Raw genomic sequence first — 20,817 nt, 5'->3', positions numbered from 1 at the left:
GGGTAATCCGTCTCTCAGGGCTTTTTTCTTTTGGCTCGTTGTTATCTAATTCATCCTCTATTGTTTCTATTTCTATATATTCTTCCTGAACTGTTTCTGCTTCTACTAGTTTAGTTCTTCACCAGACATATCCTGCACTTTTGCCACAAAGTCATGTTCTTTAAATATGTTTCTGTCAGGAGGGAACATTCCAGTTTTTCTAAAGCCGTTGATGGCCGTGTCCATGGTGGCCGCTTTTATGTAGGCTTTCCCAAAAAGTTCTCCTATCTGATACTCATATCTGAGCCTGTTACTACACGTCTGGGATTCAATCTTAGCCAGTTTGTAATTTCCTGTGTGTAGTACGTTTTAAACGGAGACATAAAAGCAATGTCCAATGGTTGCATCCGATGAGTTGAATGTGGTGGAAGGCATATTATGTAAACATAATTTTCTCGCGCCACAGTTATGATCTCCAAATTTTTTGTGTGGGAATAATGGCCGTCAAGTATTAAAACCACTGGATCATCAGAGCTAAGCTTTGTCAGATTAATAAAATGGCGAAGCAATTCCACAAATATTTCTTGTTGGATCCAGCCAGATATATGGCACGCATATTTTGATCCTGGAGAAGTGCCATTCATAAGCTCCATTTTCACGTTTTTTCGTGGGAAAATTATAAAGGGCGGTATGTATACTCCTGTTGCACTAAAACACATAACTGTGCTTAACAAAGACGCTCCAAGACTTAACCACGCTCAGCGGAGGTAAAAGCACCGATTTGTTTTTTTCCTTTTTTTCCCACGACTTTAACGTACTTGTGTTGCACTATGGTGAGGCCAGTTTCATCGCAGTTAAAAATTCTGGCTGGATTATGATTTATTTTTTCAAGAAGTGGCTCATACAAATCAAAAAATGCTGCAACATTTTCTCTAGTGATGGATTTAATTCGTGCATATGATATTCCTTGAGGAGTTCGTAATGATAATTCTTTGTGCCTTGACAGAAAGCTGGCAAACCATTTCTTCCCAGCAGATTCTTTGGCTACGCTAAATGGATTTTTTATATTATTAGCTTTGCATAAGCTATATGCCAATCTGCATATATCTTTTTGTGTAATACCAAAAAAATTTCTTTCTATTTCTAAGCAGTGCTTTGCGAGCAGCAATTCCATTTCTTGTGAAAAGACAATTTTGCGTCCCAGAGAAGAATTCACAATATCTTCAGGATTGTCTTCCATTTTTACGTACCTTTCCAAGGTTGTTTGGGGCACATCGTGGGTTCTCGCACTCTTTTTGTAACCCATCAGGGCGGCTATTCTGTAATTTTGGAGGAAGTGACACTTCCTCCTGAGAGAAGGGATCTCTCTAGCAGTGACCGTGTGGTGAACGATCATCACGATCATGTAATTCTTATAGCGTTGCCAGATTCTCGACCAATAGAATACGCGCGCTCATACGTTCGACGCGCCGCTGACCTGACAAGGATTTTGACATTTGACGTACTGGATGCCGGGTATTTATTATTAATTTTTTTGTACAACGGATTAAAAGACATTAATAATTGTCTGTATTAGTGTTACCACTTTAATAAACTAGAAATTAGATAGAAGTAGTATGTGGTATTAAAATAGCAGAGTGTAATCGATCGACCCCCATGACCAATGGACAAAAAAAAAATTCTCAGTGAGTGGATGAAAAAACACCCCCAGCTACAAAGTGGACTATTTCAAATAGTTTTACAAAGAAAGACGCCCAAAACTTGTGGGAAAACATCACTGTAATGCATTCCCTGGGGCATCCTGTAAAACTTGGAAGCAATGGCAAAAAGTAAGTGAAACATTAGGGTAAATAAAATCCATAAATAAAAGCAAAATCCATATTATGGTTATTATTATACACAATAATAATAATCGGAGGGATTTTTTTATAATCATAACCAACAAACCAAACAAAACAACGCTATTTTTTTTTTTTGGATTTTCATCACCTGTCTCGGAAGTTAGGTTAAGATACCCTTCTCCCTCACAATTTAGCAGTAGAAGTGTGATCACACATTTTTTGCACGATGTGAGCGCTCCCCTGTTTACAGAATAGACTTTAAGTAATTTTCGAGTGAGCTCCGGCCACTTATCGTGTGAATGTTGTTTCACGCGTTTACAGAATAGCCGTCCTGACCTTGTCTGACAGCTAAAATTGCTGAAATCATTTGATGCTTGTCCCAAACTTTCCTTTTTTTAGGCATCTAAAATAAAATATTTGGTATTAATCAAAAAATAAATAATTATCTCTTAATATGGGGTACCCCAAATTAGGAATTGATAGGTACCCTATATATTAGGAGCAAATTAGATTTTTGGAAGAGGCGACTTTTTACAAAAATTAAGATTTTTTTTTTTTTAATCATATTCATTTTCATAAACTACGCAAAATGTAATAAAGAATAGTATTATTAAAAGTTTTAAAACTTACCTTTAAGTCGCTTAAAATATCCAAATCTACAACCGGCAAAAAAAACTATCCCCATATTAGGCGACTTTAAATATTTAAATTTATTAGTTTATTTTTATTATTTTTAACCAATAATAACACTTTTAAAGATGTACAAGTTATGTCCTATAATTCTTTGTCTAAACTTCAACTGATATTTTAATCCTAGAATCCTAGAGATAATGCTGCACTAATTTAGCCCTCAAAATCAATCCTTGTTAACAGGGCTGTACTAAATGATCGTAGTCTTATCATTTGACCGATGGACCTAATATATTGCTTTGTAAACGTAGCTACTAACACCCTCGTTCTAAATATGTATTGTACGACCAAACGTTGGTACATTTTGCCAAACTTTAATAAAACGCGGTACATTATGCTTTAGACCGAATAATAATGTTTTAAAATCTGTTAGAACATTTCTAAAACAATTTTTTACATAGAAAATAATTGTTTTTAAAGTTAAAAAACAACACTAGGTAACTTCTTAATTTATATTATTTTTTAATATCTGTTACAACATTTTTAAATCATTTTTTTACATAGAAAATAATTGTTTTTAAAGTAAACAAAACTTCAAATTTTCAGGTGATTTAAAAAAAAAAAAATACCCCTGGCTACTTTAATTGCTTGCAAAATTTTTTAATGACCTGCACCGTGTGATTTGGCATTGGGTACATTGTTCCTAACATTAGAGGCCAAATTTCGCTTTCTTTTACGTCTTAAGTCTTTGTATTCCGCGTCTCAGAAGATGGAGGTGGTCCAGATGGTAGCCTTTTACTCCCCTTGGTCACACCAGCCTTTCTTCTAACGCCGTTGGTTGGACGTGTATAGCAGCTCCAGGTCGTTTTCTTATACCAATGTTGGTTCCAAACGAACTTAAATAGGTATCCCAAGCTTCTCTATGCTTCACATTTTGCAACCGTTTAATACATCGAGTGATTATAGCGGATGAAGACCCATAAGTTTGGTGTTTTGTTTTTATTGTATCAATCAATTTTTGGAGGAGTGTATATCAGCATCCGCGTTAGTTTTTTTAATTACAACTTCCATTAAAGGATTACAGTTTCAGATGTAGTAGCTATTTGAATTCCGTTTTCATTACTGTTACTGTGTTCGTTATCAGTATGACGTATTGCTAAGGGTGCATAAAACTCCCGTTTTTGGGCTTTATCCCCCAATGCCAGTATTTCCATATTATAACGATCGTCAGTAGTACTTTCATTTATATCCCAAAAGAAAAAATAAACACCAGCTTGATGCTTACACAAACTACCTAATCTATTAATTTGACAAGAGCAATAACCTGCTTCTATGTCCACATCATAAATTTCTTTATTTTGCTCGCTTGGTACTTTAAAAGTAAAGTTACCCGTTTTTTTAATTATTTCTTTTGAAAGGTACTTAGCTTTAATAAGGTGTGTTTTTAAGAAAAGCCGTTTTTTATCACAGCGTCCATGAGAAAAATCTCGTAATCGACGAATATAATACTGTTCCATAACGGTCGCAGAAAAATCGATGAGCGCAACAGTATTGTATGCTTTACACCTAATACTATGTCTTTATACAGTCTTACAGACACTTCTGAAAAATTGTTTGTTTGATTTCCGTGTGTTGAGGCGTCTCTGTAGCACAGACACCAACATTCCCTACGATTCCAGTAGTTACTAATATAACTTATCCACTGAGGATATTTTTTTGCTACTTGGTTTAAGATGCTTCTTTAAACCCATTTTCTGCTGCTGGCAAGGTTGAAGCAACTAAAATATTTTTGAAAGACTGATATAATAACGGTCGATCTTCTTTGGAAACTGCATGATTTTTGTCCCAAAGCCATCTCCATACAGCCTGCCCAATATGGAAAGAACAAAGTAAAAGTTTCGCTTTTGGAAAAATCTGTTGCAAAGCCTCTCTTTCCGCATCACTATCATCAGTCATGAAAAGCTTTGGCTCACCTTGACCACCAAATGCGTTATCACCCAAAACGCTTTTTACAAGTTGGAAGCCTGACATATAATCTACCAAACCTTGTGATTTGGTTATTATAATAGCTAGGGGTACCGCTCCATCGACAGTGACTGTTAACATAAATGTTATTGAATTATGTTCTGCATGACAAGATGCAGTGCTATCGACGAAAACAATATCACCGGCAGTTTTCAACTGGTGAGCGCGTTTCATTACAGGTGTTATAATAACATTAGCAAATGGTTCTTCATTAATTCGGACAATAATTCCTAATTTTTCATATTCTTCTTGTTTAGATTTTAGTTTCTACAATATACAAAAACTTTCTGAGATGGTTAAATAACAAAAAGTAAACATATAATTTTACCTCCAAAATACCAACACCAGTACGTGGGCCTAGGTGCAATGTACGCCAAGAATCATACCAGTATCTTACTGTCCGATATTTTGGATTCAGAGAACTTTTTGCCAAATCGATCTCTTCCAATTCCAGTTCAAGTTTTGAGATATGAAAATTAATTGCCTCTGTTATACCTAATCCGTTATCGAAGTATGATTCAAATACTGATTTTGTATTAGGTGCGGCAGGTAATATATCAAGTATCAGCAGTATTGATGCTGTGGCTGTGGTCATTTTTTATTGTAATTTTGGCCGGTAAATTATCCTAAAAAAATAGATAAATTTATATTTTTCCATCGAAAGAGTGTTTTATATAAAAATCACCTTAATATGTTGATGTCTTCTTATAGTTACAGTCGTAGTTAATTTAATTACAATAGAAATACTTGCTTATAATATTTAAAAAAAAAATTGACAAAATCGTTTTTATTTTTTCTTGGCCTTATTTGAAAAGGTATTTTTAAATTTACTTTAAATCGCTGCACCTGTCCTTTTTCGGACTTTTTCCTCTCTACAAAATAGCGTTATTAAATTTGCAATCCGACGCGCCGTTTCGCCTCCGAGTAATTATCAACATGTTTGTTTTTTAAATACTGCCTTTTTATTGAAATTTATAAGAGCTTCTAAGGTGCACTTATTCGAAAAAATCCTTTTAATGATTTCCTTAACAAAAAATCTCTTCATTCTCTCTCGAGATAAGAGTTCTTACGGAAAACCCCATTAATATGAATTTGTCTAATAAGTGCGATACTTCGTTGAGACCTTAGAATTTTTTTAAAATCCATAGCCCAGAGATGTATTAAAAAAAAAACAAAGTTGATGATGGTTACTCGGAGGGAAACGTCGTATCGCAAATTTAATAATCCTATATTGTAGTGGAAAAAAGTGTCTGTTGATGACAAATTAATTTCAAAATAGCTTTTCAAATAAGGCTACGAAAAAACAAAAACGATTGTGTAAGTTCAGTTTTTGTTAGGTCAAAATATTCATAAAACAAGAACAGCTGCAATCGCTTCGCGAACGGCACTTAAGAATGTGTCTATAACTTATTTTATAATTTTTCTAATCTTAGACAGTTTCCGAGATCGAAATTCATTCATCACCAAATTAAGACACACTGTACAGCCAGTAGAATATAAATATATGCCTAATTATATTAAATCTATCTACCCACCTGCATAAAATACGAATGGATGCTGGTTTACTTCGCCGTAAAATCCATGCAGTTGAATTGAGGCGCGAAAACTCTGAAACCCATGCGTCGCCATCTTTTGCTGTTTTTAATTCAGCATAAAATATGCTACCTTTATCCAAAACTTCTTTTACACTGTACCGAAACTGATCAGGTAAAATATAGGATAAACTCTCAGACGTCATGGCGAAAATTATATAAATGATAATCAGATAATCACTTGGGATAAACACTCAACTCAAAGACACTTCTAATAAAAACTATATGTAAAAACCAGGCATAACAGCGTGATGCGGCGGCTTGACTGTATTTATGGCGTTGTTGTCATATTAATTTGCTAACTTGCATCAGCTATTAAATTTATTTACTCTACTTTCTTCGTTAAATTGTACTTATTCCTAAAATGTGTAAAAGGCATTTGTTTGCCTATATTATGAGTATTATATTTTTTATATTATAGGTATTGAACTGCATTTTCTGAATAGAAATTTCTTTAGGATGAGTAAAAGATCCGTTGCTCTTTTGTATAAGGCATATTGCACCACGTTTTAGTAAAATCTGGCAATGTGTACTTGCATTTGGTCCGATTACAAAATGTACCGCGTTTTAGTAAAGTTTGGCAAAATGTACCAGCGTTTGGTCGCGACCAATCAGAGCAGCGAAAATCGCCCTATTGACTATAAAATGGTACATTGTTGCTTAAATGCATACGGGGTCTGGTCGAAATAATATTTCAGAACGTAGCGAAGCGAAAGGTCCTGTAAATCTTAATAAATCGTGCCGCTGGCGCCAATTTAGTTGTTTACAATCTGATCGAGTTAGTAACTAGTTCAAACGGCCTCTAAACGGCACCAATTTCGAGTAAATTACAATTAAGAGCCCCCCCCCTGGTTTTTTTTTGCGCCCCATTAAGTACGTCACTGAAGTGAGTCATTCCGTATAAGGCGTAATTCCAGAAGCGAAATTGGTCATATTAGTCTTGTTTACGACGGTACTTGTTTTAATTTGGGATTGTTAGCATGCAGATACAATTTTTGATTGTATGAAGAATATTTTTACATAGTGATAGTAGTCTGTAGAGAATGTTATTCAGCTTCTCACTGGATCTAACTACAAATTCCGAATGATTCAGACCTTAGTGGAAAAGTAGAATGAGGAAGAGACAATGAGAAGTATTAAAGAGTCCATATTTTCTAATCTTTTGTAATTAAATATAAAAAAATCTATAGTTCCGTCCATTTTCAGCTTGATAGTCTCAATAATTGTTGACGGTCGTCATTAAATGATACTTATCGTTTGCATGGAAACCACGTCAAACTGGGGTGTTAACATCTTCTCCCGAAGATAAAACATCGTTAGCGAAACATGTGTCGAGAGTAAAAATAAAGTGGTTTGGTTAGTGGTTTACGAGTGTCACACCAAAGATTCTGACCACAGGACTTTCTCCTATACAGACGTAATTTTCTAAGAAATTCAATCCTAAGCGATCTAATGGGTTGATGTTCCAGTAGCGCTTTTTGATTGTTTCCAAATTTCCTCCAACGAAAACCACTTTTGTGGACTTCGTGGATAAAGAATCTCGTTAAATTCTTGATAGCCGCTATCTTCAACAAATTGTTTGTGGATTGTTCTTGATGTAGGAACCTGCTTTGCTTTAACATTATGACTATAATAATAGTTTTCCGCAAAATTCCCAATTCGTCATTACATCGTCAAGAAGTTTTAATGCTTATTTTTTGGTTTTGTTTTTTGGGGGTTAAAATGATGTGACTGTATGGGTGGATTAGTATTTACATTCAAGGAAACATTTATTAGAAAGTAACTTTTTAAAAGGAATATTGGCTTTTTCAGTCACTGCTTTAACATGAAATTTAATAAATTGCTAATTATTTCAGGACTTTGACCAAGTAGTAATTTATTTTTTGTTTTATTATATTTTAAAATTACTAAGCTTCGAAAATGCCCAAAAAGTTCCCAAGAGTTCTTTAAATGAACAAAACCCTTCGTCAAAGGGTTTTGCCACTGCGAATCCAAGTTTCATCAGCCACTATATCATTGAGTTGTAGGCAATACTACGATGTTAAATCTGCATAATGTAATAATTTCTTACAAATAATATGATATTTGCAAACTTTTGCACTATTAGATAAACTCGACAAATTCTTAGAACATTGAAAGACTAGAATTAGTAAACAAAAACTTTTTTCGAGTTCAACATGTGCTCAGGGACCAGGGGAGTGTTCTGGTTACAAACATATTCACCGATTCTCTGTTGTCAAGTCTACACACATTTTCGAAAGAGGACATTTTCAGGTATTTATAACACACAAGGAAAAGGTCTCATTTAAGTGTTTTCGTGGTAAAACATTCGTGATAAACTGTTAAGATGGTGTACTTGTGCTGTTTGTGCCGCACCATAGGAAAAAAAAGCGATTTTTTCACGGGGATCGTCCAAATAAATAAAAACTTATTAAGAAATTTATAATAATTATAAAATATTTAATTTCCATAAAAATACTTTATATACATAGGTACTCTAATGAAGTAAGTTAAAAAACGCATAAAGAGTTCATAAACGGTAATATTGTTTATAATTTAAAGCATAATCTATTATCAATAAATTTATCATGGAAACATTTTTTGACGACGTCACTGGTAAAGATTCCTCGTATCGATGAAATGAACAATGCGAATCTTCATATTTTATTAAAGAGGTATAGTAGTATTGTTTTGGGCCTATCAAAATAAATAAGTTTAAGACACTTTTTTATGATATTATAAAGTGTTTTTTTGCTACTTAAAACACAAGTATTGTGTGATGTTATAAGGATCTCCTGGTCATGCGATAGACAGCCGGGTGTATAAAAAGAGTTCTTTCATTTTTGAGTAATTCATTGGGTAAAAAAAGTGTTCCATCTCTGATCACTTTTGGGTTTTGTGTCAAGGTTTCACGTTGGGGTATTGTGCCAAGGTTGTTTACACACTCATAGTTGCAGCGAAACAGGCAGATCAACGCTCTGTATTTTACAAAGGCGGAAAACAATAGTCCGCTGCAAGCGTACCACTGTCATATTTTGACAGGGGTCTAAAATAGTCCGCTTTAATTAAAGACTGCATATTGCGGTTAGGCAACAAGCTTCGCAAATAGATTTACAACTTTTAGCAAGTATTTGGCACCATTGTATCAGAGATGTTGCAAGCAAACAATTACCCATAGTTCCACGGCAATGCTAATTCTAGCCTTTCAATAGCACACGAATGTTTTTTCCGCTGGGAAATATCAATGAAATGATAAAATGCGAGTACAAAATTCGTTTACAGAATATTTTTATAAGATGTAACTTCGGTTAGTGTGCTTGTACTTTCCTGAAAAATTGTTGACGAAGTTTTTTTAATTACAAATAATAGGAAATCATTTTGAAATATTTGTTTACTATTATGAGTTTAGTATTTTTAATAAAGTATTATTTCGTAAAAAAATGGATACTGAGTCGCAGCCCTCATCACCTGTGGCCCACGATGATATGGAAGAAAGAAACGAAAAGGATGACATAAGAAATGTTCCAAAGATATTTTAAAAGAGTTTATTGAGATATACAGAGCCCATCCCGCTTTATGGCAAATCAAAAAGAAAGAGCTCTATAATAATCGGAATTTAGAAAATAAAGGGGCTGACCAAAAATATGTCAAATTGAAAATTCAGGCATTACTGGGATCTTTTTGCAAAGATTTAAAAAACGTAAATATAGAAATATAATTTAATATAAATCTAATTGATTTAAAATAATTTTGACGCAAATAAGTAAATATGAGAATTTTACACAAGTCTGTTTTAATCAATAAAATAAACGCATTTCTTTGGGTAACTTTGGTTACATTTTAGCGGTAATTTATTTCTGGTAGTAGGACAAAGGGAATGTTATACATCAAATTATAAAGTAACTTCGATTTAATGATAAATATTTAAAGAATTCTATATTACAGATTCAAAGATCAGAGAGATCAGGAATTGGTGTCGAGGATGTTTATAAATTTCACCTATGGTACTTTGAGTTGTTAGAATTTTTTTATAGAAGATGAATTACCTACAAACAGCATTGATAACATTGAAGTTAAGAGTGAACCAAATTCCGTTCGTAATAAGGCAATAATAGGTTAACTAAGTGAAGGTAAACTAAGACGTCATCTCCATTTATTTCGTCGACTGATTCAAACTCTAAGTTTTCAAATTTACGACTAAAAATATAGCCGATCCTGTTTCTGTTCATTTAAATAATTTAAAAGAATATTTTATAAATATAGACCTTAAATTATTCTTTATCTGTATTTCTATATTTTATAAATATAGAAATACATATAGGTATATGTATAGATAAAGAATTTACCAAGGATTCTGGACCTTGCAATATATCAGATGACATTGAGCTCCCTGTTGAGGTATTTTTGTGTCTGTTTCCGGACAGTTTGTTTGACCACATCGTCTTCCAAACCAACGCAACACAAGCAAGGGCCCGTTCCGGAAAACTTTTCACACCCACGAATACTATGGAAATGAAGATATTTTTTGCGATAAATATACTCATGGGAATAAAGCGTCTACCCTCTTATCGAGAATTTTGGTTGATGCAGATTGAGCTTCGGGATAACTATATCCAGGGATATGACATTCCAAGTCTTATATCCAGATCAAGATTTGATTGGTTGTTAGGAAACATTCATTTGAATGATAACCTAATGCAGCCCAAACGCGGAGATCCCTAATACGATAAGTTATAAAAAGTCCAGCCTATTCTACAGATTCTATCGGAAAATTATGCGAAATATTATAAACCAACGAAAAACGTTTCCATCGACGAATCAATGATTAGATTCAAAGGACGATCTTCCCTGCGGCAGTATATGCCGAATAAACCGATCAAGCATGGGTATAAAGTGTGGGTTAGAGCTTCGGAGAGTAGATATGTAGATCATTTTCAAATTTATACGGGAAAAATTGGAGACAATGCAGAAAAACATTTGGGTGCCAGGGTGGTAACTGACCTTACAAGATCATTAGTGAATGGTCATCAGTTTGTCTATTTTGATAACTATTTTACCTCTTTAGTGCTTTTGCGGCAACTAAAATTAGATAAAATATATGCCTGTGGAACAATTAGACAAAATCGTGTAGGAATACCAACTGATGTGAAAGAAGACAAAGCATTGAAACGAGGCGAGAGCATTGACTTTCGAGTAACAGATGATGGGATCACATTTTGAAAATGGAAGGATAAAAGAGTAGTTGCAATGGCAAGTAATTTTCATATGCCGGGAATAATAGAGACTGTTAAGAGAAAGAAAAAGGATGGAGAGAGAGAAACGATTGCATGCCCTGTCATTATAAAGGACTACAATGCAAATATGGGATATGTTGATAAAGCTGATATGCTAAAATCAACCTATGAACTGGATAGAATAAGTCGAAAATGGTGGCACAGAATTATGTGGCATTTTGTTGATGTCACCATAGTCAATGCATATATTCTATACACTGAAAGGTGTAAGGAAAAATCCTTAGATTTGAAAAGTTTTCGTTTGTGTGTAGCAAGTGGGTTGGTTGGTGCAGCATCTGAAAATCCCCGAAGAGGTAGACCAAGTACTGAGATGCCCTCTAACAAATTCAAAGTAAACATTCCTCTGGAAAAGCGCACAGACCATGCTACTCATATGCCAAAACATTCGTCTTCGAGAAGATGTGTATTTTGCAGCACAAAAGCGGAACAACACCGTACACGATGGTCGTGCAGTACTTGCAATGTCGGCTTGTGTCTCACTGACAAAAAAAATTGCTTTGAAAAATATCATAGCAAATAAGTTGTATGTTTTTAGTTTAAACTCCTTTTTATAACATTATCTTAATTAAATATATGTTTTAGACATATCTGCATTCTGCATTGTATAATTTTAGTGCTTGGTGGTATCATGGTGATACCACATACTAATTCCCTTTTCTCCAAATGGAAAAATTATCTGGGTTATTTTTAATGTTTTTGAGATCTTATCACTTCTTTTTTTCAGCTTTAAATGAAATAGCTTCAAAATTTTAAAATATGTCTTGAAAGGGTTATGAGAATCACTTAAAATATAAATACTCTTTCAAAAGGATATTTACAGGAAAATTTTAATCAACTTTTTAATTGTGGAAAAGAAAATGAGAGACATTTTGTAATTTAAAAATTAAATACTTAAAAAGTGAAACTTCTTCATTGAAATCAACTGAATTTGATTTTATTAAAGACTAACTCACCCACCCACTGACTCAACCCACGCTTGCATTCATTGAAATGAACAACAAACTCAAATGGTATGACAATGACAAATGATGTTCTATCAGTCAATGTCAACAGCTGTCTGTCAGCTCCCTGTCAATTTTGCCAAGCAAGATGGCCGACATACGATTCCGATTTTCACCATACAAGCTTCATCAAGGTGCTGCGGCATGGGCGAAGTTAGAGCCTCAAAAATGGGGGGGCTAAAGCCCCCATCCAGGGGCAGAGTTACACGAAGAGGTGAGGGTGTGGCCATCAAAGAAAAGTCCGCCGCAGACGCCTCCGAAGGTAACAACTTTTTTGGTGGGCACCTTCATTTTCACTTATAAGTCGTTAAAATTATTAAAAAAAAAAGAATAGTCTTAAACAGCTTCTATTCTAATTTGTTGTACTATATACATAATATCATGAATTTGTTTTACTTTTATTTTCATATTAGATTTCATCCAAGGAACACGTTTCTGAATTTTATTGCAATATCCATAATGTATGAACCATTCTGTATATGTATTGGAGTATATTGCATACACAGCAAAAGTCAAAAGTCGCTAGTTTTAAAAAAAAAAATTTAAACTTTCAAGAAAAATTTCAAAGTTCAAAATAATATCATTTTAATATCTAATTGTCGGACTTAATTAATTTAGACAAAGTTAAACACGACGTTTCGGTTGGTAAGTATCTCCAACCATTATTATATTAAAATGTTATATTAAGTGTAAACTAGCAGTTTAACCAAAACAGCAGTTACCAACCAAAACGTCGTGTTTAACTTTGTTTAAATTAATTAAGACAATGCAAATCCGACAATTAGATATTACTTCTCCATTGTCTGCCATCTTCAAAACCAATATCATTTTAATAAAACGCAATAATTCTTCAAAAATAGTAAAAGCAACATTTTCTTAAAATGTCCTTAAATAAAATGAAATCCAATAAAATTATCTTATAACTACTCTAATAAAAGTTTTCGATTTCCTTTTTTTAAAAACTCTTTTAAAATTTCATCTGGCGACAATGACTTTGTTAGACCACTTTCAATACTAAGAGTGGTTAGTGCTAAAGAACTAAATCGATCCTGACCCATCGTTGACCTAAACCAATTTTTCTCATTGTTGAGAAAGAGCGTTCGCAAGACGCTAAAGAAATTGGCAAAACTAATGCTATTTCCATAAGGGTATATGCATTTGGAAAAGTCTCTTTTCTTAATACATCTTTAATATCAGAAATGGTAATGTTGTGGCTCTGGCTTTTATTTATGCAATTCCCAATAACGGTCATTTCAGCTTTTAATAGCTCCTTATCGATTAAAAAGGTATCTCCATACAATTTAATGAATTCCAAACTACCATCAAAATCCATCTGCAAAAAATTGAAGACAGATTTAGCTAATTTCTGACTTTCGGAGGAAAATCTTATTTTTAGATGATTTATTATATTGTCGAGAGACCTATAATAAATTGAAATTAGCCAAAACTTTTGTGCCTAATTTTTTATCAAAGGTGAATTTAAGAACGTTTCTTCGTGTACTGCGGGAGTGGAAGCTTCAAGCACATATTCTTTAAGTCTTATACTTTCTGTTTTTTTACGTTTTGAACATTTTTTTTTGGGGGGGCTAATTTCATTTTAAAGGGGGCTAAGCCCCCCCCTAACTCCGCCCATGTGCTGCGGATGTCGAATGTCGGTGCGTATACTTTATCAAATAAAATACTTAATCATTGTTGCCACGATATGTAAAATATCGCTAATGATCCATCTCTCCTCGCTTTATCCTAGATCTTGGATAGACATTTAAAAACCAAAAAACAATGAATAATTCACCAGTCTATAGTCTATTATTGACCTTTTTTTCGTCGTGACCCCCATTTTTCTTGCAAAATCGAGCGACACGCGAGTAGAGCACCGAACGATACCGATTTTCACTATAGATATTATATAGCGGCAGGGCACCGTGGTGGCACAGCCCGACCAGAAAACACAACAATCGTCGTCGTAGTCCTAGTATAGGCGCCTAGGCGGTAGGCGCGGTGCAACAGGTGACCCGGTGCGCGCCTAAAAGCTCCTAGCAGGAGTCCACACGACGCGACGTTCTAAACACCGACGGCGGTGACGACGCTCCTGTCAAAAAATAGACATTTTCTTTGTTCCCAAGGAGGTTTTGTTAATTGTGTGTTTTTTTTTGGATATCAGCTGATTGAATTACGTCAATAGACGCGCGTGCGGACGATTGTTTCCTTTTTTTTTGTTTATTTGTTGCGTGTTGGTGTAAATAAATCGTGGTGGCTACTCTTGGAAAAATTTTTTTTTTTTTGGTTCAAGTAACGCATTTTTCGTGACCGTCCGGCCGGTTGAAATTGTAATTTTTCTTCGTGCTCGGAACAAAACCCGGAACTGCTTTACTTTAATTGCTGTTCTTGTGTAATTGTTATTGGGAGCAGAATATAAGTAATTAATTGACCGCCTTTATTGTTCGTAATTTGGGTGGAGTAAAGAGCAGTCGTGCGGTAGGATTTGTTTTTTTTTTGTGTTTAGTGATTTAATTTGCTTGAGAAAAGTCTGTTTTTTTCTAGAACTTACTGGAATAAAAATTAAATGTAGAAATTGAAAGCATAAGGTTTGCTTGTGAATGTCACTCAGATTTTCAGACGTAAAATTTCATGATATTTTAGGGCTCACATGGCATACTTTTGATAAAAAATTTTCGAAATATACAACGGAAAAAATTAATATTTAAAAAAAAACCATTTTTACTTTTGTCTTAACTTCTCAAGAGCAATTTACTTTGCCCTAATGTCTGTCAACATTTTTAATATGTCGCAGATGACCAACATTTTATTTAAGGTAAAATGAAAATCCTGCAGTCTCCCTCCTCTTATTTATTAAACATTCAGTTTTTTAAAATTCCCGACATGTTTCGGACACAGTGGTGTTTATCATCAGGGGATAAAAGGTTTAAAATTGGTATTAGATATGCGCTCCAGGGTTTCATTGCATGTCAAAGAACCCTCTATTTATTATTATTGTTTTATTAATTTTATTTATTTACATTCTGTTGACAAGAGACTTGTTGACTGTTCGGTCCTTGTCAACAATCGATACCATTTTAAAATCTCATACCAATTTTATTCCTTTTATCCCCTGATGATGATGATCACTGTGTCCGAAACATGTCGGAAATTTTAAAAAACTGAATGTTTAATAAATAAGTGGAGGGAGACTGCAGGATTTTCATTTTACCTTTATCTACGACTCCACTGCAAGTATGGACTATTTCTTCAATACATTTTATTTGTTTTTAGAATATCACATACTACTTAAAATTTAAGGGGTGACGTCATTTACTTTTGACAAATTTTTTTCGAGATATACACAGTGAATTTTTTTTTTGTAATTTTACAGGCTTTAGAACCAGACTATTTAACATAGAAAGAAAGTGTTTTTTCATTATCATGTCTTAACTTTTAAACGTCAATTTACTTTATTCTAATGCCGACTTATTCGACTGCCGAAAATTTTTGACCCTAACAAATGCCCACTATTTTATCAATTGTAGAATAGGCATCATAGTGCATTTACGAAGAAAGGAACAAATTCATTTAAAATTCAGGTATTTTTTACTTTTTTTTTTGGACACATAGATTAGTATTGGCACTTGCGCGGTTTTTTAATTAAACATTTTTTATACAGGGTGCCTCGAGTAAAAACTATGGCGTTGATATTAATTTTTTTAAATAGAACACCCTGTATATTATAACATTTAACAATTCTATGATATATTCTGAATACTTTTTCTATAGCAAACCGTATGCCTAAAGTCAATGGTTTGTCAAATAAATGACGTAACAGATAAAAGAAACTTAAAAATTTATTCTAGAATTATTGCAACTAATAGGTTAATTTATTGTCTGTTTGATTCAATACGTCCTTGTCAATAAAAATTTTGGGTACAGACTGTCTCAAGTAGAAACTGTGACGCCAACATTCATTTTTTACGTAACTTTTTAGAAGGTAAGCAGACCTTTTTAGAACATTGAAAGACTAGAATTAGTAAACAACAACTTTGTTTGAGTTGAACATGTACACAGGGACAAGGAGTTATTTTGTTTATAAACATATTTATCGGTTCTCTGTCGGCAATTTTACACACATTTTCAAAAGAGGAAATTTTCAGCTATCACGTATCAACATATATAATATGTATATCAACGCATATAATAATGTTAATTTAACTTATTGCTGTTAAGATTTAGGATTAAAAATAAAAAGTAGAAATAGATATTTATATCTTATTCTAAGCGCAAAAATAACACCTTCAAAGCATAAAAAAATTATTAACACTCTTATTTCTAAAACCGCTTCTAAAAAATTTATGAAAAAATGACAACACCGCAAATTCTGTGTTTTTTCTTTAGTTTTTGGTTGAAAAAAGGAAAAAGGTCCTTGGGAATTGAGAAAGGATTGAGTGTTTTTGTGACTATTACGATGGTAAAAATTTGTACCCTACCATAGAGAATGCCACACCTTTTCTCTATGCCCTACCATAGAGAAAAGGTGATTCAAGCCGATCTTGTCACAAGTAAATACCGATACTGTCATAACATCATGATACTGCCAGCAGAAACAGAGAATAATAAAAACTTATTAAAAAATCTATAATAATTATAAAATATTTGGTAAAATATTGGTAAAGATTTCTTGTATCAATGGAACAATGCGATCAAACGGCGTTTTTAATCAAATGCATTAATCTGAGAAAGAACAAATTGCAATACTCATGATTGGTTTTGGAGATTGGGTGCGTACACAACAAGCGCGCTATGTACTCTCTACAGTTTGAACTTTAATTGTTTTAATCCCTGATTGACAAGAGGCTGACATACTTAGTAACGAGATATGGTTTCAACAAGGCGGAGCACCTCCTCACTTTACCATTGCCGTTTGACAATTTCTTGATGCAACTTTTCCTAAGAGATGGATTGGACAAAGAGGACCAATTGAGTGGCCACCAAAGTCACCGAATACGAGGGTTGTCTTTTAAGTTTTGCATATGCAGCTGGAATAAAACAAAAAATAACTTTTAACGACTTTGTTGTTTGTCAAAGTATTCTCCACGAAATTTAATGCACTTTTGCATGCGCTCAAACCAGTTGTCAAAGCTGTTATTCCACTCGTTTATGGGTACTGTCAAAATTGCATTTTTAAAGGCGTTAACTGCTTCCTCTGGCGTCTGAAACCTCTGACCACGCAGTTCATTCTTGATTTTTGGAAAAGTATAGAAATCGTTGGGACTTAGGTCGGGACTGTACGGAGGATGATCCAATAATTCGACGTTTTGATAAGTTAAAAATTCAATAGTTTTCCGGGCTGTGTGCGAACTTGCATTGTCTTGGTGGAGGATGATTCGTCGTTGTGGGTTCGCTTTTCGAAGCTCAGCGATGACTTTCGGCAAACAAATGGTAATGTACCAATCGACAGTAACAGTTCGTTGATTCTCCAGAGGAATTGTTGCAACATGACCTGCTTTTGAGACAAATGTTGCAACCATCTTTTTGGATACACTTCGAGAACGAATGACTTTTGTTGGCTTTTCTTCATCTTGAAATACCCATACAGACGACTGACGTTTATTTTCAGGTTCATATGAGTAAATCCATGATTCATCACCACTGACAATGCTGTACACATTTTTAGAGTTTCCTGCCTCAAAGCGGTCTAGAGTTGTTTGACACCACATCACCCTAGCTTCTTTCTGTTCTTCAGTTAACAGATGCGGTATCCAGCGGGAAACTAATTTGCTTACCCGTAATTCTTCATGCAAAATTTTTTGAATTGAGGTCTTTGAAATCGCCAATGAAGCCTCAATCTCACGATATGTCACATGTCGATCTTCCGTGATAAGCATACGCACAGCATCGATGTTTTCTTGGGTGACAGCCGTTTTTGGTGCACCTGACCTTGGATCGTCGCTAAGACTAACCCGTCCACGCTTGAATTCTGCATACCAACGAGAAACTGTCGACTGATGTGGTGCTTCATTACCGAAAACAGAAATCAACTCAGCACAGCATTCTTGTTGAGATAATTGCCTTCGAAAATTGTAAAAAATGATGGCCCGAAAATGTTCTCTGTTTAATTCCATGGTATGCGCAATTTGCTACCTTTAAAAATTCACTGTAGCTATAAAACTATATGTATCGCACTGACGTTTTGAATTTAAGAAAAGTAAAGTTTGAGGTTAAGTTTGACTAATGACATTTGATTAGTGACGCCCTCGTATAATGCCATTAGATTTTTTCTTATGGGGCTATGTTAAGTCCAAAGTTCATGTCAATAGACCATATAATGTTAAAACCAAGATTTCGAAAAGAAATTATGCTAATCGATCCGCAAGTGATTGATAATGTGCAATTACAAGTTATTTACCGACTTTAAAAATGCATTGAGGTAACTGGACAACTAATATTTGTTGGGTATTACGTCAATTTTATAGTAAAAATCAATTAAGAAAATACTATCTCGCACACTCAACTATTAAACAGAAGAAGAAATAAGACTTATTCACGTATTTAAAAGAAATATGAACTTAAATCTTTAACGATACCTGTACGTTATATTCAATTTAATGTAAGTAAAATCAATAAATCTTAAATACAATAATTTTTTTATATACCCAGGAAGTGAGGTTTAATCTACCGATTTTTGAGCTCGTTTCTTCTTTTTAATATCCTACCTAACTTTATTATGAATATTGAAAAGAATGAAAAAACCTACTTATTTAATAAAAAAATACCTAATTTGAACCAACGTTTAGGTAGTTATAGCTACTACCGTTATCAAGGTAAATTAAATTAAAAATATGAAAAATATACTTATCTTTTCTACCCTCCCGTCTGCCCTTTGTTTAAATCTGGTTTTTAATTTGAAAATAGTTAGAATACTTCATTTATAATTTGACGATTGATTGATACTTTGATTAACTGTTTTGAAAGGTAACAAATAATTCAAAGATCACTTCTTATAAAATTAAAGCGGTGCGATCATAATGTAATTTAATGATAGAAGATATGTGAATAAAATATATTACAAATTATTAATTAATTTTGAGAATGGCCTGTTCTACCTCTTTTTCTCTTTAGCGAAGAGATCTATGTATAATTAAAATCAACCAAACAAGTAGCTATGCCTTTATGTTCATTTAACATTATAAATGCACTTTCCTTTACGTTTTGAAATTGGTTCCTTTGCTAAAATTGAGGAAGCATTCCAGTTTATTCTCTGGTTATTGTCGAATGCATGTTGTGTAATTTTGGATTTTTAGCAATTCTTTTGATCTTATCAGGAAAACCTGGAAAAAATAGTAAAATAACGTTTGTGGAAAAATTGGTTGATTCATGGTATCCAACTCTTTAAAACAATTTTCCAAAAATTCTAAACTTTTAACAAATTGAATTAAATTAATAAAAATTGAAAAACAATTGAAACAAATGGCAATAAATATTGTATACGTTTTTATTTTTTATGTCATATGTTTCATAAGTCTATTTTACGTCAAATTTTACAAGTCGCTGATCTTAGGCATATGATGCTATACGAAAAGTATTCGGAATATATGTATAGTAGAATTGTAAAATGTTATGATATACAGGTTGTTCCTTTAAAAAAAATTAATGTTCGACGCCATAGTTTCTAGTTGAGGTACCCTCTATAGAAATATTTCATTGCAAAAAATGCGCAAGTGACACTGCTAATAGACGCCCGGAAAATGAAAGGAAAAAAAATACCTGAATTTTAAATGAATTTGTTCCTTCATGATATTTGACGGGTCACATATTTTTACTAAATAGTGTTCAAGATATACACAATGGAAAATTTTCTTTTTTTTTACTTTTATAAAAAAATGGTTCGCACTTTCATGTCTTAACTTTTCAAGAGCAATTTACTTTGCTCTAATATCTGTCAAAGTTTTTGAATTGTGGCAGATGACCACCATTTTATTTTAGAATGTCATATAATATTACACATTCAGATTCTGCTTAAATTTCCATAAAATTTAAGGGGTCAAGTGGTATACTTTCGACAAACAGTTTTGAGATATATATACACAGTGAAAAATTAGTATTTTTTACTTTTATATTTTATAGAGCGAAGACTATTTAACATTGAAAAAAAATGTTTTCACTTCTGTTTTAACTTTTTTTAGGAGCAATTTATCTGTAACGTTTGCTCTAATGCCAAACTTTTACGGTTTAAGATATACATATTGGAAAATTGAATTTTTTTGACTTTTACACGATTCTCACTTTCATGTCTGAAATTCTCAAGGCAATTTACTTGTAACTTTGCTTTAATGCCAACTGTCAAAATATATGATTATATATTTTTTTTAGTATGTCTTGATTCTACTTAAAATTCGATGATATTTGGGACATCACATTGTATACTTCTGACAAATAGTTCGAGATATATTAGATATATAGGGTGTCA

General features: G+C 33.4%; 1 protein-coding gene across 3 annotated transcripts in view; it reads left to right on the top strand.

Annotated features, from left to right (window-relative positions):
- Nucleotides 1-20,817, top strand: part of LOC126743052 (serine/threonine-protein kinase tricornered) — a 221,520-nt gene that overhangs the window by 27,839 nt on the left and 172,864 nt on the right. For 2 of the 3 annotated variants that reach the window (XM_050449996.1, XM_050449980.1), the window contains exon 1: nucleotides 14,316-14,837. The exons of the other annotated variant lie outside the window; for it this stretch is intronic. The gene's annotated coding sequence lies outside the window, so the exon portion shown is untranslated. Of the gene's footprint in view, nucleotides 1-14,315; nucleotides 14,838-20,817 lie in introns of those variants that run through there. 3 annotated transcript variants of the gene reach the window in all.

Source organism: Anthonomus grandis, chromosome 1, assembly GCF_022605725.1.
Source record: "Anthonomus grandis grandis chromosome 1, icAntGran1.3, whole genome shotgun sequence".
In the NCBI taxonomy this organism is placed as follows: domain Eukaryota; kingdom Metazoa; phylum Arthropoda; class Insecta; order Coleoptera; family Curculionidae; genus Anthonomus; species Anthonomus grandis.
This window is presented reverse-complemented; position numbering and strand designations above follow the sequence as displayed.